This window comes from Pristiophorus japonicus, chromosome 5 (genome assembly GCF_044704955.1).
Source record: "Pristiophorus japonicus isolate sPriJap1 chromosome 5, sPriJap1.hap1, whole genome shotgun sequence".
Taxonomy (NCBI): domain Eukaryota; kingdom Metazoa; phylum Chordata; class Chondrichthyes; family Pristiophoridae; genus Pristiophorus; species Pristiophorus japonicus.
In genome coordinates, this window is record NC_091981.1 from 43,927,592 (window position 1) to 43,952,811 (window position 25,220).

The window sequence follows — 25,220 nt, forward strand, 5'->3', positions numbered from 1 at the left end:
AGCTCGCCACAAGCGGAAATGGATGAGACCGAACTCAGCTATCCTGCAGAACCTCCACAGGAGGAGGAGGAGGAGGATGATGCTTTAATTAATGTTTTTGGAGGCGTGGGGGAGGGGGGCGGGCGGAGGATGATCAGACGAAGGCATTGAATTTGGAGGAGGTCGATGCCACAGAGGTATAAAGGGTTTTAGCCTGCCCTATGCAGGAGGGGACATATGTCGGTTATGCACCATCCGAGGTCCCGTGTCCCAGTGGGTTGCAGGAACCCACACCCAGGGCAGCAGCAGGCCCGTCTGTACAGAGGCGGAGACGTGAAGATGCAGGCTCCACAGGAGGTGGTCGAGCTGATAGGAATAACTGGGGAGAGCGTCCAGCTCACCAAATCGCTCTTTGAGACCATGGGGATCTCGGCAAGCATAGCAACACTATCTGGTGACATTAGGGAGGGCATGTCGGGAGCCACAGCAGTAGTATCTGCTGACATCAAGGAGGGCATGTCCGAGATAGTCGCTGCAAGTCGGGAAAACACCGCGGCTGTCATTGCCCAGCGGCTATTGGCGGTCTCGAGTGATGCCACTCCAATCCCCAGACCAACCTCACCAGTCAGTGTGCAGGTTGATCCACTGGCTTTCGAGTCCGAAGCCGGGCCTTCTGCAGCCAGAGGTTTTCAGGGGCTTCCATTGGCGTCTCCTTCGTCTGTCCCCCAACAAGCGGAGCGCCGTACCTGAGAAACTGATAAGAAGCTTGGGCTCACCGGGAGTAGGGCTAAGCCTGCGGTAACTGGCAAGGCTAATGGCAAGGGCAAGAAGGGCGGGCAGGCGGCATGGCGGTGTTTAAATAAAGGGGTGGGGGGAGAGCTGGCTGCAGCTGAAGTTTGTTTGCTGCTGTTGTAGTTTTGCTGTTCTTTAGTTGTTGTTTTGGTTGGTTGTTTGCTTTATTAAATTACGTTAATTTAAAAGTTTAATATAATACAAATTTTTTAAAATTAAAGTTAAGTACAAGTGTACAAATGTTTAATAAATTTCCAATTATTTTTTCAACTAAACCAAACTTATGCAGTATCTCATTCGCAGAATAACAGGGGGAAATAATCAACATGGTGGGATAGAGTGGGCAGTCCATGATGAAACATGCCGTTCAGCCTCCATGCAAAGCGCTGAAGTATCAGCTGCTGACGCAAGGCTCTTGCAATGGCGTAAGGTCCACGAGGCCTCCTCCCGTGTCCTCCTGGGGGTGGTAGTGGAGGCAAGGCTTCCTCGTCCACCTCCTCCTCCTCCCCCCCCCTCTCTCCTGCGGTGGTTCTGCAATCCCCAGTGGAAAATTCTGTCCCCTCATGATGGCTAAGTTGTCTAGCATGCAGCACACCACAGTGAACTCACCGACCTGCTAAGGGGAGTATTGCAGGGAGCCTCCAAAATGGTCCAGGCATCGGAAGTGCTCCAATTGTCTTCTCGACGATGTTGCATGTGGCTATATGACAGATATTGTAGCGATGCTCGCCTTCTGTCTGTGTTTTGCAGAGGGGATCATGAGCCAGGTGGCAAGCCCATAACCTTTGTCCCCCAGCATCCAGCTCTGGCTTTCTGGCTGCTCCTCAAACAGCTATGAGACAGTGCTCTCACATAAGATGAAAGCATCATGGATGCTTCCTGGAAATTTTGCATTTACTGACATGATATGCTGAGTATGGTCGCAGACGATCTGTACCTTCAGTGAGTGGAATCCCTTTTGGTTTTGGTAAACTTCCGTATCCCCAAAAGGTGCTCGCAGAGCGATGTGGGTACAGTCAATGGCAGCCTGTACCTTGCGGAAGCCAGCAATTCATGCAAAGCCCCTATAGCCCTCTCATTCTGTACCTCCCTGGTCAGTGGTAAGTTGATGAAGTCCTACCTACGTGCAAACAGTGCAGCAGTCACCTGGCAAATGCAACGATGTGTAGCGTGCTGCGAGATGCAGCATATGTCCCCTGCTGATGCCTGAAAGGAGCGGGAGGCATAGAAGGCAAGTGCCGCAGTCACTTTGACCTTGACGGTCAGTGCAGTCCTCCTCATGCTTGTCGACTGTATGTCTGCCTTTATGAGCTGGCATATCTCTGTGACCACCTCCTTTCAAAAGCGCAGCCTTTTAACGCACTGTGCCCCAGTCAGGTAGAGGTATGAGCGATGTTCCCTGTAAGACCCCCTATGATGATGATGAAACTCGTTGGGGGTAAGGCCTCCTCCTCATAATTCTGCAACCATTTTGATTACGCTGATAATGCTGCCAAATAAGCCTTCTTCTATGATTATCTTGGATAGCATAAGCAGTCAACAAATATGGCACAGATAGAATGTCCAGAAATGCCCTTAAGTGCCCTTAAATGTCCTTAAAAATGAATTATAAACATACTAATCTCTAAATGCAGCCTTCCCTCCAAAACCTTTAACTCAGCTACATTTTCCAAGATGGCACCATTATCGCCAATTCCGATCCGACTCGACTAGGTAAGACAAGCTTTTTCAGTTCTGTATTCATCACTGTCCTTAAAATTGTCATTATTGAACAAGTTCACAAAAACGGCGATAGCGTTGTTTTTGACGTCACAAAAACAGTTTGTAAAAATGGCGGTCGTTATTTTTTAACGACGGTGTTAAACCACTGGCCAAATTTGAAAAATGTCCTTAAATTTTTTTAACGACAGAAAAAAACATTTTAACCTGAAAAAATGGCGTTAAAACGTGCGTTAGGCTGGCTAATTTCTAGCCCCTAGACTCCTGAATACAACTGGCCTATAAGACTCCGGTATCATCATCCCTTAAACCTCAGTAGAGCCCTATGACATAGAAATTGAGGGCCATCAAACTGATCGTGTGTTAGTATGTAATTAGTGCCTTAAGTCAGTGAGCAAAACTGTACCAGCCAATCTAGGTAATGTCATGTATGTAACCATCATGCAACGGTAATCTTCATGTAACTGTAACCTTCATGCAACTCCTGTACACTGTACTTATACTCTAGAAATGCACACCCTGACCACAGGGAGTGAACTTGTGGGAGACACTCCTCACCTGAGTTTCATAGAAACATAGAAACATAGAAAATAGGTGCAGGAGCAGGCCATTCAGCCCTTCTAGCCTGCACCGCCATTCAATGAGTTCATGGCTGAACATGCAACTTCAGTACCCCCTTCCTGCTTTCTCGCCATAACCCTTGATCCCACGAGTAGTAAGGACTTCATCTAACTCCCTTTTGAATATATTTAGTGAATTGGCCTCAACTACTTTCTGTGGTAGAGAATTCCACAGGTTCACCACTCTCTGGGTGAAGAAGTTTCTCCTCATCTCGGTCCTAAATGGCTTACCCCTTATCCTCAGACTGTGACCCCTGGTTCTGGACTTCCCCAACATTGGGAACATTCTTCCTGCATCTAACCTGTCTAAACCCGTCAGAATTTTAAACGTTTCTATGAGATCCCCTCTCAATCTTCTGAACTCCAGTGAATACAAGCCCAGTTGATCCAGTCTTTCTTGATAGGTCAGTCCCACCATCCCGGGAATCAGTCTGGTGAATCTTTGCTGCACTCCCTCAATAGCAAGAATGTCCTTCCTCAAGTTAGGAGACCAAAACTGTACACAATACTCCAGGTGTGGCCTCACCAAGGCCCTGTACAACTGTAGCAACACCTCCCTGCCCCTGTATTCAAATCCCCTCGCTATGAAGGCCAACATGCCATTTGCTTTCTTAACCGCCTGCTGTACCTGCATGCTAACCTTCAATGACTGATGTACCATGACACCCAGGTCTCGTTGCACCTTCCCTTTTCCTAATCTGTCACCATTCAGATAATAGTCTGTCTCTCTGTTTTTACCACCAAAGTGGATAACCTCACATTTATCCACATTATACTTCATCTGCCATGCATTTGCCCACTCACCTAACCTATCCAAGTCACTCTGCAGCCTAATAGCATCCTCCTCGCAGCTCACACTGCCACCCAACTTAGTGTCATCCGCAAATTTGGAGATATTATATTTAATCCCCTCGTCTAAATCATTAATGTACAATGTAAACAGCTGGGGCCCCAGCACAGAACCTTGCGGCACCCCACTAGTCACTGCCTGCCATTCTGAAAAGTACCCGTTTACTCCTACTCTTTGCTTCCTGTCTGACAACCAGTTCTCAATCCACGTCAGCACACTACCCCCAATCCCATGTGCTTTAACTTTGCACATTAATCTCTTGTGTGGGACCTTGTCGAAAGCCTTCTGAAAGTCCAAATATACAACATCAACTGGTTCTCCTTTGTCCACTTTACTGGAAACATCCTCAAAAAATTCCAGAAGATTTGTCAAGCATGATTTCCCTTTCACAAATCCATGCTGACTTGGACCTATCATGTCACCATTTTCCAGATGCACTGCTATGACATCCTTAATAATCCTTAATAATTGATTCCATCATTTTACCCACTACTGAGGTCAGTTATAAAAGGGGAGGTCCCACCCAGGGTCAGCACTCCTTGGTCCTGGGAATGAAGGTTAAGGTCACGTAGTGACTGTGTCTGCAGTACATGCCTCGTGTGAGTTTGTAGTAATGTGCAGGGACAACACATTTGGCGACGAGAAACGGGAATCACCAAACCACGAGGATGGGCACCGGTAGCACAGAGGAACGTTACTGTGTGGGTGAGGACTGGGACGACTTCGTGGAAAGACTCCAGCAGAGCTTTGTCACGAAGGACTGGCTGGGAACAACAGCGGCTGACAAGCGGAGGGCGCATCTACTGACCAGCTGCGGACCACAGACGTATGCGCTGATGAAAGACCTGCTCGCACCCCAAAAGTCAGTGGACAAGTCCTTTGACGAGCTCAGTCAGCTGATCAGTGAGCATCTCAAGCCGGCGATTAGCATACACATGGCCCGGTACCGGTTCTACACACACCGGCGTTGGGAGGGACAATACATCTCGGACTTCGTTGCGGACCTGCGGCGCTTGGCCAGTCTCTGTAAGTTCACAGACACCTGCAGAGGGGAGATGTTAAGGGACTTTTTCATTGAGGGCATTAATCATGCCGGTGCTTTCAGGAAGCTCATAGAGGCCAAGGACTTGACTTTAGAAGGGGCGGCGTTGATAGCTCAGACTTTCATGGCAGGGGAAGAGGAGACCAAGCTAAGTTATTTACGCAGCCCTGGTCCCAACGTGGCGATGGACCAGGGAGTTAACATTGTGAACGCGGCTAGGGACCCCACAGGCAGGCAAGGGCATTTCGAAACCGCCCAGGCAGCAGCAGACTCTAGGGCGGGCCCGCAACAGGGACAATGGAAAGGGGATCGGCAATTCACGCCATCACGAGGAACAATGCGTCCCGCGATGGGACCATTAACACCCACCATCAGAGTGCTTAGAAACAACCAAATGGGCAATCAGAGAGGAATGCCTGGTAACAGTCCTTTTGTTAACAACAATCTCAGCTCATGCTGGAGATGCAGGGGTAGGCATGCTGCGAAAAGCTGCAGGTTCCAGCAATATACCTGTAGGATTTGTAACGTCAGTGGACACTTGGCCAAGATGTGCAAAAAGACTGTGGCGAGGCTAATCTGCGAGACAGAGGAACCAGACGAGGGGTCTGCAATGCAGGATGATGCCTGGGGAAAAGCCATGGATGCTGAAGTTCAGCGGGTTCACGTGGCTGAAGTCCACAGCTCATACACTAAAACGCCACCCATGATGATGAAAGTTTTATTGAATGGCATCCCGCTGGATACGGGAGCTAGCCAGTCACTTATGAGCGCCCAACAATTTGAGAAACTATGGCCACACAGAGCTAGCAGACCCAAACTGGAATGCATTGACACGCAGCTACGGACGTACACCAAAGAGATCATCCCAGTGCTAGGCAGTGCAAACTTGGTGGTAACACATAATGGGTCACAAAACCGGCTGCCACTCTGGATCGTCCCGGAGAATGGTCCCGCGCTCTTGGGGAGGAGTTGGCTAGCCGAGATGAATTGGAAATGGGGGGATGTGCACGCCATTTCATCTGTGGAGTGAAGTTCATGCTCACAGGTCCTACAAAAATTCGGGTCACTGTTTCAACCCGGTGTCGGAACGTTCAAGGGCACTAAAGTAGTGATACGCATCACTCTGGACGCCAGACCAGTGCACCACAAAGCCAGAGCGGTGCCGTATGTGATGCATGAGAAAATTGAAAGTGAATTGGACAGGCTGCTCAGAGAGGGCATCATTTCGGCCGTTGAATTCAGTGACTGGGCAAGTCTCATCGTTCCTGTCCTCAAAGCAGATGGCTCGGTCAGGATTTGTGGCGACTACAAAGCCACCATCAACCGAGTGTCGCTACAAGACCAATACCCGTTCCCGAGAGCGGAGGACCTTTTTGCCACGCTACATGACTCAGGAACTGGCTGAAGAATCCAAGCTTCTGACCACCATCACGACGCACAAGGGATTATTTATCTACAACAGGTGTCCGTTTGGCATTCGTTCGGCGGCAGCTATCTTTCAGCGGAATATGGAAAGCTTGCTCAAATCCATTCCTGAAACAATCGTATTCCAAGACGATATCCTTATAACGGGTCGAGACACTGAGGAACACCTCCACAACCTGGAGGAGGTGCTACGCCGACTGGACCGGGTAGGCTTGCGGCTGAAAAAGGCCAAGTGTGTGTTTTTGGCCCCAGAGGTCGAGTTTTTGGGCAGGAGGGTTGCCACAGACGGGATCCGGCCCACTGAATCAAAAACGGAGGCGATCCGCCGGGTGCCCAGGCCTGGCAACACGTCGGAGTTGCGATCATTCCTGGGACTTTTGAACTATTTCGGGAATTTTCTGCCGAACTTAAGCACATTATTGGAGCCGTGACACATACTCCTGCGTAAAGATTGTGAATGGCTTTGGGAGGACTATCAAGAACGGGTTTTCAATAAGGCGAGGAACCTGCTGTGTTCGAACAAACTCTTGACTTTGTATGACGCTTGTAAAAAACTGGTTTTAACGTGCGATGCATCATCCTATGGGATTGGGTGTGTGTTGCAGCAGTGTTGATGACGGCCGACTCCAACCGGTGGCTTATGCCTCCAGGTCACTCTTCCAGGCAGAGCATGGATGCAGCATGGTCGAAGAGGAAACACTCGCTTGTGTTTACGGTGTGAAAAAGATGCACCAGTACCTTTTTGGTAGACGTTTCGAGCTAGAGACGGACCACAAGCTGTTAGCATCCCTGTTGTCCGACAGCAAGGCTGTCAATGCCAATGCGTCAGCTCGCATACAGCGATGGGCTCTCACGCTGGCTGCATATGACTACACCATACAGCACCGGCCAGGCACCGAAAATTGCGCTGACGCGCTCAGCAGGCTCCCACTGGCCACCACCGAGGGGGCAGCGGAGCGAAGCGCTGAGATGGTCATGGCCGTTGAGGCTTTTGATAGTGCAGGCTCCCCCATCACAGCCCGCCAGATCAAACTCTGGACCAACAGAGACACCCTCCTATCCATGATAAAGAAATGTGTTCTGACTGGGGATTGGGCGCCCGCACACAGGGCGTGCCCCGAGGAGGTCAGACCGTTTCAGAGACGGATGGATGAGCTCTCCATCCAAGCCGACTGCCTGCTATGGGGCAGCCGGGTAGTCATGCCCCAGAAAGGCAGGGAAGCGTTCATCAGGGAACTCCACAGCAAGCACCCTGGCATCGTGTTAATGTCGGCCATTGCCCGGTCACATGTATGGTGGCCGGGAATTGACTCAGACCTGGAACACTGGGTTCGCAGGTGCATGACGTGTGCCCAGCTGGGCAATGCCCCCAGGGATGCCCCACTCAGCCTGTGGCCCTGGCCCACCAGGCCATGGTCACGTATTCACATAGACTACGCGGGCCCATTCATGGGGAAAATGTTCCTGATCGTTGTCGATGCATACTCGAAATGGATTGAGTGCATCATATTAAACGCGTGCGCGACATCCATCACCGTGGAAAGTCTGCGTATGGTTTTCGCAACCCACAGCTTGCCGGACATCCTGGTCAGCGACAATGGCCCGTGTTTCATCAGCTATGAATTCCAGGAGTTTATGTCGGGCAATGGTATCATACACGTCCGGACAGCGGCGTTCAAGCCGGCTTCCAATGGCCAGGCGGAACGTGTGGTCCAAGTCATAAAACAGGGCATGCTACGCATCAAAGGACCCTCCCTTCAGTATCGCCTATCACGCCTCCTGCTGGCCTACAGGTCCCGCCCGTACTCGCTCACGGGAGTCCCGCCAGCGGAACTCCTCATGAAATGCATGCTTAAAATGCGCCTGTCCCTCATTCACCCAGCCCTGGCAGACATTGTTGAGGGCAAGCGCCAGTCCCAAACCGAGTTCCATGATCGAAACTCAAGGGGGAGGTGTATAGAAATGATGACCCGGTATTTGTTCTTAACCATGCTTTGGGACCCAAGTGGCTTGAGGGCACAGTAGGGAATAGGGTCATAGTGGTCAGACTAAACAATGGGCAGATATGCCGCAAACACTTGGACCAAGTAAAGAAAAGGTTCAGCATAGACCCGGAGGAACCTGAAGAAGAGCATGAGATGTCACCCACACCACTGCCAGTGGGCGAGCAACGAGGACAATCCACAGCATGCACAGTCCCTGTGGCCAGCCCGGACAGGCCGGAATCACCTCAGGTGACAGCGACGCATGACGAGGTTCAGCCACCAGAGCCACAACTGCGGCACTCCACAAGAGAGCGTCGACCACCTGAAACACTTAACCTTTGACACAAAAAGACATAAGGGGGGAGGTGATGTAATGTATGTAACCATCATGCAACGGTAACCTTCCTGTAACTGTAACCTTCATGCAACTCCTGTACACTGCACTAATACCCTAGAAATACACACCCTGACCACAGGGGGTGAACTTGTGGGAGACACTCCTCACCTGGGTTTCCAGGTATAAAAGGGGAGATCCCACCCAGGGTCAGCACTCCTTGGTCCTGGGAATGAAGGTTAAGGTCACGTGGTGACTGTGTCTGCAGTACATGCCTCGTGTGAGTTTGTAGTACGGTGCAGGGACACCACAGGTAATTTCAGCAATCTGGCCAGCATTTTGCTTACATTTTCAGCTCGTGCGCTGTGCTACTATACTCATCATTTTATATCTTTTTACAATTTTTGAATGCCAAAAACCACTTTACCTAACTCATTTTCTACGCTGCCATCAGTTTTAGAGGTGAGACCAACACTGGAAAAATGGTCGAAAGATTGATTTTTTAGTAATCAATTTGAGTAATTTTTAAAGATTGACATTGTGTCATTGATGAGATCAGATCGAACAAAAAAATGCTGCTCTGGGGCAATTTCAACGACTTTGGAGATGGTTGCTCAATCACACTTGGATGAGTTAACTCGTCTGCAGTATTCCAGGGGTTAAATCAACATTTCTGTACCATCAGCATTTGAGACACTATGACAAACCAAAGGGTGGTTACTGGGTGACAAGGCTATCCGCTGAACACCTGGCCCATAGCTCCACTGCGCAATCCAACCACACATGGGCAGCATCCATATAACAAAAGTCATGCTGCCACACGGAATCTGATAGACCATTGGTGTCCTTAAACATTGCATCTGCTGCCTGGACCGCTGCCTGGACCACTGCCTGGACCGCTGCCTGGACCGCTGCCTGGACCGCTGCCTGGACCGCTGCCTGGACCGCTGCCTGGACCGCTGCCTGGACCGCTGCCTGGACCGCTGTCTGGACCACTGCCTGGACTGCTGCTGACCTTCACAGTGTCCTTTTGGCCACAAAACTAAACTAAAAGGCACCACAAAACAAACATTACAAATTAATTTTATGAATTAAACTATTGCAATATTTCATTCAAAAGTCAACTAATCACCCTTGTGCATTCCCTTAGTGCCTGTCTTCAGTATGCCTTATCCTGTCCTCGTGCTCCTACGCAGTGCTATCCCAGTGGCTGCATAATTTCTGGTGGAAGGCTGCTGACTTTCAGTGGGGGAGACTGCAGATGGCCTTGCAGGACAACCTCAAGCAGCTCGGGGTCTAGTAGGCCCAGCTTCAGACTGCACCACTTCGGCATGGGCAGCAGCAGTCTGGGCTGACTTGCAACAGCAAGGACACTGGCGGAGTGGCAGTAGTGGGAGGACGAGAGAAAACAGCAGGTTCGTCCTCCACGGAGCCACTGATACTCCGCCGGGGTAGCACCTCAGCAATCCTAATAATCTGCTGGAGGACAGATTGCTGGACTGCTGTGACACCCTGCAAGCCCCTTTCAACGCTGGTAAAGTCAGGCATGGTGGCAGCACTCTGAGCTTGTGTGACAGCAAGCTGAGCTTGCATGACTTCAATCTGAGCTTCCATTGCAGCTTTCATACGTTGGAAGGCTTCTGCTTGTGCTGCAATGGAAGCTGAGACATCGGCCATCAGACACTGCATGATGGTTGGGTTCACAAGTGCGCGAATGGATATGACCACCCCATCCAGGCAGAAAAGGAAATGCTCCAAGATCTGTGCAAATCCTGTGTGAGGTTAATGCTGGACTCCTCCATGCTACTTGACTTTGTATTCAGGCATTGTGGCATGCCTGCCAATATACCAATCATTTCATTGAGCATAATAATCAGCATTCTTCTGTCGGCCACCCCATCAAAGTCCTCCATTGAGCCCTATGCAGCATAACTCGTGTGCGACCTCACCCTCCGGGGAGCTGGCACCAGCACTAATCTTTCCCCCTGCCCTGATTGTAGGCCATTCATGACCATTGACTCATCATGTGCAGAACCTGCCGCTACACTATGCTTTGGTATCTGAGCTGGTGGCTGTGACTGTCAGATTGAGTGATGATGTTCCGTCTTCATCGTTACTCTCCCCTTCCTCTTCCCCTTGCACCAGGTTGGATTTCTTGAGTCTCTGAAATGAGAAAGGCACAAAGGTAAGGTTGTGGTGAGAGGGAGGGAGGGGAAAAGCAAGCGGTGCAGACTTACATCATATGCAGCTTGTAAGTCAGAAGAGGTTGTGGGATGAGGGGGTAGTGGGATGTGAGAAGGAGGATCAGGTACGAGCTCCCACAAACAGCAATATGATAATGACCAGATACTCAGGCCTAGAAATTCGTGTTCACTACAAAAGTTACCGCTGCGGCCAGCAACTAGAGTTAATGGCCACTGAAAATGGCCGCAGCACTAAGGAGAATAAATTCGTCTGGGGGGGCTGGAGATTGGTGGTGCAGCGCTAACCTTCTGAGCATTGCCCTCCTGGTGGCATTAGTGGAGACCTCTGAGGAGAAGTTCCCACCCTGAAGTGACGTTCGAGCTTCGCACAGCCTCTGGGAGCGAGGCTGCGGAGTTTGCATGGAATTATGGGCAATTGTAAAGGCTTTGAGTTAAAGAGCCAATGCAATCAGAACGAATACAAATTAAAAAGCAGTGAAAAAATGCATTATTCAGCCCTCACTGCCTTTCAAAATAAAAATTAGCTGGAAGCTAAATTAAAAAGTAGGACCTCAAAAGTAATAATCTCGGGATTGCTACCAGTGCCACGTGCTAGTCAGAGTAGGAATCGCAGGATAGCGCAGATGAATACGTGGCTTGAGCAGTGGTGCAGCAGGGAGGGATTCAAATTCCTGGGGCATTGGAACCGGTTCTGGGGGAGGTGGAACCAGTACAAACCGGACGCTCTGCACCTGGGCAGGACCGGAACCAATGTCCTAGGGGGAGTGTTTGCTAGTACTGTTGGGGAGGAGTTAAACTAATATGGCAGGGGGATGGGAGCCAATGCAGGGAGACAGAGGGAAACAAAAAGGAGGCAAAAGCAAAAGACAGAAAGGAGATGAGGAAAAGTGGAGGGCAGAGAAACCCAAGGCAAAGAACAAAAAGGGCCACTGTACAGCAAAATTCTAAAAGGACAAAGGGTGTTAAAAAAACAAGCCTGAAGGCTTTGTGTCTTAATGCAAGGAGTATCCGCAATAAGGTGGATGAATTAACTGTGCAAATAGATGTTAACAAATATGATGTGATTGGGATTACGGAGACGTGGCTCCAGGATGATCAGGGCTGGAACTCAACATCCAGGGGTATTCAACATTCAGGAAGGATAGAATAAAAGGAAAAGGAGGTGGGGTAGCATTGCTGGTTAAAGAGGAGATTAATGCAATAGTTAGGAAAGACATTAGCTTGGATGATGTGGAATCTATATGGGTAGAGCTGCAGAACACCAAAGGGCAAGAAACGTTAGTGGGAGTTGTGTACAGACCTCCAAACAGTAGTAGTGATGTTGGGGAGGGCATCAAACAGGAAATTAGGGGTGCATGCAATAAAGGTGCAGCAGTTATAATGGGTGACTTTAATATGCACATAGATTGGGCTAGCCAAACTGGAAGCAATACGGTGGAGGAGGATTTCCTGGAGTGCATAAGGGATGGTTTTCAAGACCAATATGTCGAGGAACCAACTAGGGGGGAGGCCATCTTAGACTGGATGTTGTGTAATGAGAGAGGATTAATTAGCAATGTCGTTGTGCGAGGCCCCTTGGGGAAGAGTGACCATAATATGGTGGAATTCTGCATTAGGATGGAGAATGAAACAGTTAATTCAGAGACCATGGTCCAGAACTTAAAGAAGGGTAACTTTGAAGGTATGAGGCGTGAATTGGCTAGGATAGATTGGCGAATGATACTTCAGGGGTTGACTGTGGATGGGCAATGTCAGACATTTAGAGACCGCATGGATGAACTACAACAATTGTACATTCCTGTCTGGCGTAAAAATAAAAAAGGGAAGGTGGCTCAACCGTGGCTATCAAGGGAAATCAGGGATAGTATTAAAGCCAAGGAAGTGGCATACAAATTGGCCAGAAATAGCAGCGAACCCGGGGACTGGGAGAAATTTAGAACTCAGCAGAGGAGGACAAAGGGTTTGATTAGGGCAGGGAAAATGGAGTACGAGAAGAAGCTTGCAGGGAACATTAAGGCGGATTGCAAAAGTTTCTATAGATATGTAAAGAGAAAAAGGTTAGTAAAGACAAACGTAGGTCCCCTGCAGTCAGAATCAGGGGAAGTCATAACGGGGAACAAAGAAATGGCAGTCGAATTGAACAAGTACTTTGGTTCGGTATTCACTAAGGAGGACACAAACAACCTTCCGGATATAAAAGGGGTCAGAGGGTCTAGTAAGGAGGAGGAACTGAGGGAAATCTTTATTAGTCGGGAAATTGTGTTGGGGAAGTTGATGGGATTGAAGGCCGATAAATCCCCAGGGCCTGATGGACTGCATCCCAGAGTACTTACGGAGGTGGCCTTGGAAATAGCGGATGCATTGACAGTCATTTTTCAACATTCCATTGACTCTGGATCAGTTCCTATGGAGTGGAGGGTAGCCAATATAAACCCACTTTTTAAAAAAGGAGGGAGAGAGAAAACAGGGAATTATCGACCGGTCAGCCTGACATCAGTAGTGGGTAAAATGATGGAATCAATTATTAAGGATGTCATAGCAGCGCATTTGGAAAAAGGTGACATGATAGGTCCAAGTCAGCATGGATTTGTGAAAGGGAAATCATGCTTGACAAATCTTCTGGAATTTTTTGAGGATGTTTCCAGTAGAGTGGACAAGGGAGAACCAGTTGATGTGGAATATTTGGACTTTCAGAAGGCTTTCGACAAGGTCCCACACAAGAGATTAATGTGCAAAGTTAAAGCACATGGGATTGGGGGTAGTGTGCTGACGTGGATTGAGAACTGGTTGTCAGACAGGAAGCAAAGAGTAGGAGTAAATGGGTACTTTTCAGAATGGCAGGCAGTGACTAGTGGGGTACCGCAAGGTTCTGTGCTGGGGCCCCAGCTGTTTACATTGTACATTAATGATTTAGACGAGGGGATTAAATATAATATCTCCAAATTTGCGGATGACACTAAGTTGACTGGCAGTGTGAGCTGCGAGGAGGATGCTATGAGGCTGCAGAGTGACTTGGATAGGTTAGGTGAGTGGGCAAATGCATGGCAGATGAAGTATAATGTGGATAAGTGTGAGGTTATCCACTTTGGTGGTAAAAACAGAGAGACAGACTATTATCTGAATGGTGACAGATTAGGAAAAGGGGAGGTGCAACGAGACCTGGGTGTCATGGTACATCAGTCATTGAAAGTTGGCATGCAGGTACAGCAGGCGGTTAAGAAAGCAAATGGCATGTTGGCCTTCATAGCGAGGGGATTTGAGTACAGGGGCAGGGAGGTGTTGCTACAGTTGTACAGGGCCTTGGTGAGGCCACAGCTGGAGTATTGTGTACAGTTTTTGTCTCCTAACTTGAGGAAGGACATTCTTGCTATTGAGGGAGTGCAGCGAAGATTCACCAGACTGATTCCCGCGATGGTGGGACTGACCTATCAAGAAAGACTGGATCAACTGGGCTTGTATTCACTGGAGTTCAGAAGAATGAGAGAGGACCTCATAGAAACGTTTAAAATTCTGATGGGTTTAGACAGGTTAGATGCAGGAAGAATGTTCCCAATGTTGAGGAAGTCCAGAACCAGGGGTCACAGTCTAAGGATAAGGGGTAAGCCATTTAGGACCGAGATGAGGAGAAACTTCTTCACCCAGAGAGTGGTGAACCTGTGGAATTTTCTATCACAGAAAGTAGTTGAGGCCAATTCACTAAATATATTCAAAAAGGAATTAGATGTAGTGCTTACTACTAGGGGGATCAAGGGGTATGGTGAGAAAGCAGGAATGGGGTACTGAAGTTGCATGTTCAGCCATGAACTCATTGAATGGCGGTGCAGGCTAGAAGGGCTGAATGGCCTACTCCTGCATCTATTTTCTATGTTTCTATGTTTCTATACAAAACGTCCCAAATGTGATTATTCAGCTCTTAAAACTGAATTCCCTTCAGAACCTCAAAATATGGAAAACCTGCTTCAGGATTAACACAAATGGCTCAGCAAGCAGCATTCCATCTTTGTGCAGTGGATCAACACTGCAAGACAGTTTCTCTACCCACAGGGACCAGAAGGGCCTCCAGAAAGAAGGATGTGGGACTACATCACCGAGGCCCTCACTGCTAGCAATGCCACCTCCAAAACCTGGCTCCAGTACCCAAGAAGCATCATGACCTCCGACCACTGTGTCAAGGTCAGTGAATGCATCTTTAAAAGCCATCTCCTACCAACTGCACCACTAGCCTCACACTCTGCTTAATGCACCACCATAATCACTCACCTACCAACAATCTGCACCAATGACGAGGCACATCTCACATTCCTAGCCTCACCTCACCCCCTTGGAGGAGACAGTGCAGGCCATTCCTGGCAGGGGCATGGCTGAGCCATTGGCCAATGGGCCAAAAGGATACAAGATGCCGGTATCCTCATACGTTTCCTACTTCTTCTGGCATGCACCTCTTGCTCTTCCACCCTCCCATCACCAGAACTGCACCCTTGTGCTTTCCTCATTTCACACACCCAAAAATGCAGCCTGCCCAGCCGATGGTTGACCAAGAAAAGGGGGAAGAGCGTGAAGAAGAAGAAGAAGAAGAAGAAACAGCGTCATTGACACTCCCAGTCACCAGCTCCTCAGGGTCAACCAGCAAGGCCAATGGCAATGTCCCCCAGTGAAAGTCAGCAGCCTTCCACCAGCCATGCTGCAGCCTCTGGGGAAGCACTGTGTGACATCTGTAGGATAGGCAAAGGCGCACACAAGACAGTTACTAAGAGAATGCATCATTGTGATGAGTTGATTTATTGATATAATTGGATGGATCGATGGATAAAGTTGGATTGGAAGGTTTGCTTTGTGGTGGCTTTTATTTCAGCATTCAGCAGAGGAGATTGTGATGGTCACTAATAGAGAGAAGGTAAGGTGTGGGACATATATGGAAAGGGGAATTGGGGTTGTATCACTTGTAACGCAGGCAGATGATTCAATCCTGAATATCCCGGCCAGAAAGGGGCTGTCTGGGCTGCATCCTTCTGTCTGCTTCCTCTTCTTCTGCATCCTCCTCTTCTGTGTTTTCCTCTTCCTTCTGCGAACAGAAATCTGAAATGACAGCATAAAATGCTGAAAATACTCAGCTGGTCAGGCAGCCTCTCGACATGAGACGTGACCTATGTTTCTCTCTGTATGGCGTTGCCTAACCTGCTGAGTATTTGCAGCATTTTCTGTCTTCTCAGAAGCCTTCCTTTACCATATGAGGCCTTGCAAGCATCCAGCACCACTCCCTACACACTTAAAAAACTTTTAACATCTATTGCAACAAGTCACTACTTCAATAAAATGCTAAAAAAAAACAGTCCAACAGCTTAAATCCAAACATACCTGCAAGATGTATGTGTCCCTTTAAGAAGTGCTGTTAAGTTGGCAGTGCACATCAATTGATGTCACCACGCCGCCATATTTTTCCAGAGCACTGCCCATTACCGGTAGCACAAAGGGACCCACCACCAGCTGGCGGAAGAGCGGCAGCAACAATTGTTAGGCCATTTCATGGCGCTACGGAGTACAGGTAAATACATGAATTTCTAGCCCTCTGTTTTAAGTAATGTTAATTGAGGAATAAATATTGGTCAGGACACCAGGGATAACTCCCCTACTCTTCTTCTAAATAGAGCCAGGGGATCTTTTAAACCCGCCTGAGTGAGCAGACATGGCCTCGGTTTAGCATCTCATTCGGAAGAATGCACCTCTGACATTGCAGCACTCCCTCAGTATTGCCCTGGAGTATCAGCCTAGATATTGTGCTCAAGTCTCTGGAGTGGGGATGAACCCACAGCTGACACATAAAAAAGAATTTGCATTAAAAAAAAAGAAACTCAATGGTCCAGAGATCCATTGCAGCTGGAGCATGGACATTATAACGATGGCACTTCAATATTGATGGGCTTGTTCCTGAGTGAGGTCAGTTAACAGGCTGGTTTACTCATAAATCCAGTCATCAGCACAGTCGTTTCAGCAGACCAGTTCCTCTGGGCAGAACCAGAGGGAGATTTCACGGATGGCGCTCTCCACCAAATCACTGCCAAGGATTACAGTCCTGCTCACTTCTACGCAGAAGTCCCCTTTTGCGTCACCAATTCCAAATCTTTAACGGACGTCAATAGCTTTCCCTAGAATGTCCCACACCGATCATGTATGTCAGGATCCCTGATCAGAGAGAGGAAAGTGTCTCAGTGAGTGTGGTTCATTGTGTTTCGCCGATGGGGCTGTCATGGTGAATAGTTGGCAGTGTGTACAAGCTGTGAGATATGGGTGTGAGGCTTACAGCAATGGTAACTGCGTGAGGATGAGATGGAGCATATGAATGTGAGGTATGAGTCATGTTTGGCAGAGATTGTTGGTAGGTGAGTAATGGAGTTGTGGTGAATTGAACAGTGTGTGAGGCTGGTGGTGCAGTTTGTGGGATATGGCCTTTTAAGATGAATTCACGGACCTTGACCACTCATGTGAAGCCACTAAACACTGCATCCAAGTCCTTGGGGCTATACTGCTTGCACTGACAGTGATGGATATCTGCTCCCATTCTCTTCTCAGCATCTGTCTGGAGGGCCTCTTGATCTGCTGTGGTTACAGGACATCTCTCCTCCTGTGTACCTCCTACACCAGTACCTCGAATGGTGCATCTGAAATCTGGGACCCCTCTCTCTTCCATGATGCACCATCTTCACCATTCCTGTAGGTCACACACGTCTCTTCCAGTATCTGTTGCAGCCAAAATGCACCTTCCCTTTAAGAGGTGCAGGCTACATTTAAGATCTCTAGGTTAGCTTTAATTGGTGCTAGCTTCATAAGAACATAAGAGCAGAAGAATTAGGAACAGGAGTAGGCCATCTAGCCTCTCGAACCTGCTCCGCCATTCAAAAAGATCATGGCTGATCTGGCCGTGGACTCAGCTCCACTTACCCGCCCACTCCCCATAACCCTTAATTCCCTTATTGGTTAAAAATCTATCTATCTGTGATTTGAATACATTCAATGAGCTAGCCTCAACTGCTTCCTTGGGCAGAGAATTCCACAGATTCACAACCCTCTGGGAGAAGAAATTCCTTCTCAACTCAGTTTTAAATTGTCTCCCCCGTATTTTGAGGCTGTGCCCCCTAGTTCTAGTCTCCTCGACCAGTGAAAACAACCTCTCTGCCTCTATCTTGTCTATCCCTTTCATTATTTTAAATGTTTCTATAAGATCACCCCTCATCCTTCTGAACTCCAACAAGTAAAGACCCAGTCTACTCAATCTATCCCCCTCATCTCCGGAATCAGCCTAGTGAATCGTCTCTGTACCCCCTCCAAGGCTAGTATATCCTTCCTTAAGTAAGGTGACCAAAACTGCACGCAGTACTCCAGGTGCGGCCTCACCAATACCCTGTACAGTTGCAGCAGGACCTCCCTGCTATTGTATTCCATCCCTCTCGCAATGAAGGCCAACATTCCATTCGCCTTCCTGATTACCTGCTGCACCTGCAAACTAACTTTTTGTGATTCATGCACAAGGACCCCCAGATCCCTCTGCACCGCACCATGTTGTAATTTCTCCCCATTTAAATAATATTCCCTTTTACTGTTTTTTTTTTTACAAGGTGGATGACCTCACATTTTCTGACATTGTATTCCATCTGCCAAACCTTAGCCCATTCGCTTAACCTATCTAAATCTCTTTGCAGCCTCTCTGTGTCCTCCACACAACCCGCTTTCGTACTAATCTTTGTGTCACCTGCAAATTTTGTTACACTACACTCTGTCCCCTCTTCCAGGTCATCTATGTATATTGTAAACAGTTGTGGTCCCAGCACCGATCCCTGTGGCACACCACTAACCACCGATTTCCAACCCGAAAAGGACCCATTTATTCTGACTCTCTGCTTTCTGTTAGCCAGCCAATTCCCGATCCATGCTAATACATTTCCTCTGACTCCGTGCACCTTTATCTTCTGCAGTAACCTTTTGTGTGGCACCTTATCGAATGCCTTTTGGAAATCTAAATACACCACATCCATCAGTACACCTCTATCCACCATGCTCGTTATATCCTCAAAGAATTCCAGTAAATTAGTTAAACATGATTTCCCCTTCATGAATCCATGTTCCTTCTGCTTGATTGCACGATTCCTATCTAGATGTTCCGCTATTTCTTCCTTAATGATAGCTTCAAGCATTTTCCCCACTACAGATGTTAAACTAACCGGCCTATAGTTACCTGCCTTTTGTCTGCCCCCTTTTTTAAACAGAGGCGTTACATTAGCTGCTTTCCAATCCGCTGGTACCTCCCCAGAGTCCAGAGAATTTTGGTAGATTATGACGAATGCTTCTGCTATAACTTCCGCCATCTCTTTTAATACCCTGGGATGCATTTCATCAGGACCAGGGGACTTGTCTACCTTGAGTCCCATTAGCCTGTCCAGTACTACCCTCCTAGTGATAGTGATTATCTCAAGGTCCTCCCTTCCCACATTCCTGTGACCAGCAATTTTTGGCATGGTTTTTGTGTCTTCCACTGTGAAGACCGAAGCAAAATAATTGTTTAAGGTCTCAGCCATTTCCAACTTTTCCCATTATTAAATCCCCCTTCTCATCTTCTAAGGGACCAACATATAGTTTAGCCACTCTCTTCCATTTTATATATCGGTAAAAGCTTTTACTATCTGTTTTTATGTTTTGTGCAAGTTTACTTTCGTAATCTATCTTTCCTTTCTTTATTGCTTTCTTAGTCATTCTTTGCTGTCGTTTAAAATTTTCCCAATCTTCTAGTTTCCCACTAACCTTGGCCACCTTATACACATTGATTTTTAATTTGATACTCTCCTTTATTTCCTTGGTTATCCACGGCTGGTTACCCCTTCTCTTACCGCCCTTCTTTTTCACTGGAATATATTTTTGTTGAGCATTATGAAAGAGCTGCTTAAAAGTCCTCCACTGTTCCTCAATTGTGCCACCGTTTAGTCTGTGTTCCCAGTCTACTCTGCCAACTCTGCCAACTCTGTCCTCATCCCACTGTAGTCCTCTTTGTTTAAGCATAGTACGATCATTTGAGACACTACTTCCTCACCCTCAATCTGTATTACAAATTCAACCACACTGTGATCACTCATTCCGAGAGGATCTTTTACAAGGAGATCGTTTATTATTCCTGTCTCATTACACAGGACCAGATCGAAGATAGCTTGCTCCCTTGTAGGTTCTGCAACATACTGTTCTAAGAAACAATCCCGTATGCATTCTATGAATTCCTCCTCAAGGCTACCCCGTGCGATTTGATTTGACCAATCGATATGTAGGTTAAAATCCCCCATGATTACTGCCGTTCCTTTTTCACATGCCTCTATTATTCCCTTGATTATTGTCCGCCGCACCGTGAAGTTATTATTTGGGGGCCTATAAACTACGCCCACCAGTGACTTTTTCCCCTTACTATCTCTAATCTCCACCCACAATGATTCAACATTTTGTTCATTCGAGCCAATATCATCTCTCACAACTGCCCCGATATCATCCTTTATTAACAGAGCTACCCCACCTCCTTTCCCTTCTTGTCTATCCTTCCAAATTGTCAGATACCCCTGTATGTTTAGTTCCCAGTCTTGGCCACCCTGCAACCACGTTTCTGTAATGGCCACCAAATCATACCCATTTGTAATGATTTATGCCGTCAACTCATTTACTTTATTTCGAATGCTGCGTGCGTTTAGGTAGAGTGTTTTAATACTAGTTTTTAAATCATGATTTTTAGTTTTGACCCCTCCTGCAGTCCCTTTATATTCATACATATTGTCCCTTCCTATCACCTTGTGGTTTACACTTACCCCAGTGCTACTCTGCTCTGTTGCCTTCTGCCTTTTGCATTCTTCCTTGGGGTCCTGTTCATCTGAGCGCTCACCCACTCTAACTAACTCAGAGCCCTCTCCTGGGTTCCGAATACTCCTCGCATTGAGGCACCGAGCTTTCAGGCTTGCCTTTTTATTATACTTTGACCCTTTAGAATTTTGCTGTACATTGGCCCTTTTTATTTTTTGCCTTGGGTTTCTCTGCCCTCCATTTTTACTCATCTCCTTTCTGTCTTTTGCTTCTGTCTCCATTTTGTTTCCCTCTGTCTCCCTGCATTGGTTCCCATCCCCCTGCCATATTAGTTTAACTCCTCCCCAACAGCACTAGCAAACACTCCCCCTAGGACATTGGTTCCAGTCCTGCCCAGGTGCAGACTATTCGGTTTGTACTGGTCCCACCTCCCCCAGAACCGGTTCCAATGCTCCAGGAATTTGAATCCCTCCCTGCTGCACCACTGCTCAAGCCACGTATTCATCTGCGCTATCCTACGATTCCTACTCTGACTAGCACATGACACTGGTAGCAATCCCAAGATTACTACTTTTGAGGTCCTACTTTTTAATTTCGCTCCTAGCTCCTTAAATTCGTCTCGTAGGACCTCATCCCTTTTTTTACCTATGTCATTGGTACCAATGTGCGCCACGACAACTGGCTGTTCTCCCTCCATTTTCAGAATGTCCTGCACCCGCTCTGAGACATCCTTGACCCTGGCACCAGGGAGGCAACATAGCATCCTGGAGTCTCGGTTGCGGCCGCAGAAACGCCTATCTATTCCCCTTACAATTGAATCCCCTATCACTATCGCTCTCCCACTCTTTTTCCTGCCCTCCTGTGCAACAGAGCCAGTCACGGTGCCATGAACTTGGCTGCAGCTGCCCTCCCCTGATGAGTCATCCCCCTCAACAGTACTCAAAGCAGTGTATCTGTTTTGCAGGGGGATGACCGCAGGGGACCCCTCCACTACCTTCTTTGCACTGCTCTTCCTGCTGGTCTTCCATTCCTATCTGGCTGTGGACCCTTCACCCGCGGTAAGACCAACTCGCTACACTTGCTACTCACGTCATTCTCAGCATTGTGGATGCTCCAGAGTGAATCCACCCTCAGCTCCAGGGCTGCAACGCAGTCTGTCAGAAGCTGGAGGCGTATACACTTCCCGCACACGTAGTCGTCAAGGACATCGGAAGTGTCCCTAAGTTCCCACATGGTACAGGAGGAGCATATCACGTGACCGAGCTCTCCTGCCATGACTTAACCCTTAGATACACTTAAATTGGCGACAACAATGTTAACAGGTTACATTACTGATATAAAAAAGAAAAAGAAAAGCTACTCACCAATCACCAGCCAATCACTTACCCCTTTGGCTGTGACGTCACCTTTTGATTTCTTTCTACTTCTTTTTTGTTTTTTCTCCCGACTGGAGCTGCACAAGCCAGGCCTTTATAGGCCTCACCCCGCACGTCGAGCTCCCGCCTCCGATCTTCTGCTGCCTCTCGCAGCCGCTGGGCCTTTATAGGCCTCTCCACGCACCTCGAGCTCCCGCCTCCGATCTGCTGCTGCCTCTCGTAACCGCTGGGCCTTTATAGGCCTCGCCACGCACCTCGAGCTCCCGCCTCCTATCTGCTGCTGCCTCTCGTAGCCGCTGGGCCTTTATAGGCCTCTAGACGCACCTTTGCATGAACTTGGACTCCCTGCCGAGCGTGCAGCCACTCAGCAACATGTTTTACACTGGCCTGTCTGCCACTATCATTAGAATTAGCAGGTAGCAGGAATTTTGCGAGCTGCCTACATTACATTAAACTGGCGCAGTCTAAGCACGCATCGTGATCCCTGTGCCCAATTTTGGGGCGATCCAATTTTTAGCCCTCAGACTCATAGTCAAGGCAGGAATTAACGAGAGGGCTGATGTGGAGTCGGATATTTGATAAAAGGAGGGAGATTGGAGATTTGGTTTATGCAGATATTTAAGCTAGGCTTAAGATGCTGGCCGGGATCAGAGATAACTCTTTGCTGGGGGGAGGAGGGCGGGAGGTGGAGGTTAGGATGGATTCAAAAATGAGCCCGGAGAGGCAAACAGTTGCAAACCTTAATCTGGGCCTCATCTGATATTCCAGTTTGTCTGCACTCGTTGAATTAATTTTACTCATTCTTAGCAATCCTACTACATTGTTAGAGTCAGCACAGCACCAAGTTTTTTAGCATCTTTCTTGTTCTAATTTTTCAAATAGTCACTGTGTGATTAAAGTGAAGACTACAGCCACCAAGCTTGCTTCAATGATCGCTAATGAATGTATCTGAGGAAAGCTTAGTCATTCCATTATGATACTTTATCAAGTCCTACTATTGATTTTTTGCTATCTACTAAGAATTAAAAGCAAGTCAGTTGATACTGCTGTTCATGGTGATAACAAGTCTTTCTTACTTTCGCTTCATCACTGACTAATAGGCCAATTAATTTAAAGCATTGTCTCATGGCTGATCTGCAATGTGTCAGCTTTGGCTCAGTGGTAGCACTCTCACTTCAGGATCAGAAGGTTTTGGGTTCAAGTCTCACTCCAGAGACATAATCTAGGCTGACACTGAGGATGAGACATTAAACCAAGGCCCCCTCTGCCTCAGTGGACTTAAAAGATCCCAAGGCACTATTGCAAAGAGAAGCAGAGCGGCTCTCCCTAGTGTCCTGGCCAATATTTATCCCTCAGCCAACATCACTAAAACAGGTTGTTTGATCATTTATTTCATTGCCATTTGTGTGATCTTGACTATTTGCAAATTGCCTGCCGCGTTTCCTACATTGCGACAGTAACTACACTTGAAAAGTACTTCATTGGCTGTAAAGCGATTGGGACATCCTGAGGTTGTGTCATGTCATTTTTCATGGCTGTTATTACTGAAATTTCAGTAACAATCACATGTGCAGACCTTTGAACCATCTAACAGAGACCCATTGCCTTAGTTACGAAAAGGAGAAGGCCACCTCAAATATCAAATACTGAACAGATTTAATTATTATATATAAATGTATATTGTATGTATATATAAAATAACATTTACACCTTTGGTGGCAATTTGTAATTAGCAGGTTTTAAAAAAATATTAGATTAGACCAATCAAAATCTAATAATTAAACAGGTTGCTAATTAATTGGTAGGTTATAAACCTATTATTAAATTAACATAAATGGCGATAAGAAATTAGAATAACACAGGCTGAATTACTCATGGATTGCATCGCGAGAGAAGAGCAGGCGCGGGACTACAAAGGATGGCAGCAGCTTGGAGCAGCGGCAGTCGGGAGGAGGCCAGCTGCAGTAGGGGATGAAAGTAAACAAAGAAATAAAAATAAATCAAAGTGTGACTTCACAGCCAAGCGGGTAAGTGACTGGCTGGTGAATTGGTGAATATTTTATCATTTTCTTTTTCTTTTTCTTTTCGTATCAGTAAGAAACCTTTGGCATTGTTGCCAAATTAAGTTAATTTAAGGGTTAAGTCATGGCAGGAGAGCCCAGGCCCATGTTATGCTCATCCTGTGCTACGTGAAAAATCAGGGACGCTTGGATTCACTCTGGAGCATCCGCGATGCTGAGGATGTCGTGAATAGCATGGTTAGTGAGTTGGTCACACCGCAGGTAAAGGTTACACAGGCAGATAGGGAATGGGTGACCAGCAGGAAGAGCAGGGGAAGAAAGGTAGTGCAGGGGTCCCCTGCGATCATCTCCCTCCAAAACAGACATACCATTTTTGGGTACTGTTGGGGGAGATGGCTCATCAGGGGAAGGCAGCAGCAGCCAAGTTCATGGCACCAAGAGTGGCTCTGCCGCACAGGAGGGCAGGAAAATGAGTGAGAGAACTATAGTGATAAGGGATTCTAATGTAAGGGGAATAGATAGACGTTTCTGCGGCCACAAACAAGACTCCAGGATGGTATGTTTCCTCCCTGGTGCAAGGGTCAAGGATGTCTTGGAGCTGCTGCAGGGCATTCTGGAGGCGGAGGGTGAACAGCCAGCTGTTGTGATGCATATAGGTATCAACGATAGAGGTAAAAAACGGGATGAGGTCCTACAAGCTGAATTTAGGGAGATAGGAGTTAAATTAAAAAGTAGGACCTCAAAGGTAGTAATCTCAGGATTGCTACCAGTGTCATGTGCTAGTCAGAGTAAGAATAGCAGGAGAGTTCAAATTAATATGTGGCTTGAGGAGTGGTGCAAGGGAGAGGGATTCAAATCCTGGGAGATTGGAACCGGTTCTGGGGGACTGGTACAAACTGGACAGTCTGCACCTGGGCACGACTGGAACCAGTGTCCTAAGCGAAGTGTTTGCTAGTGCTGTTGGGGAGGGTTTAAACTAATATGACACGGGGATGGGAATCTACATAGGGAGGCAGAGGGAAGTAAAAAGGGGGCAGAAGCAAAAGGTAGG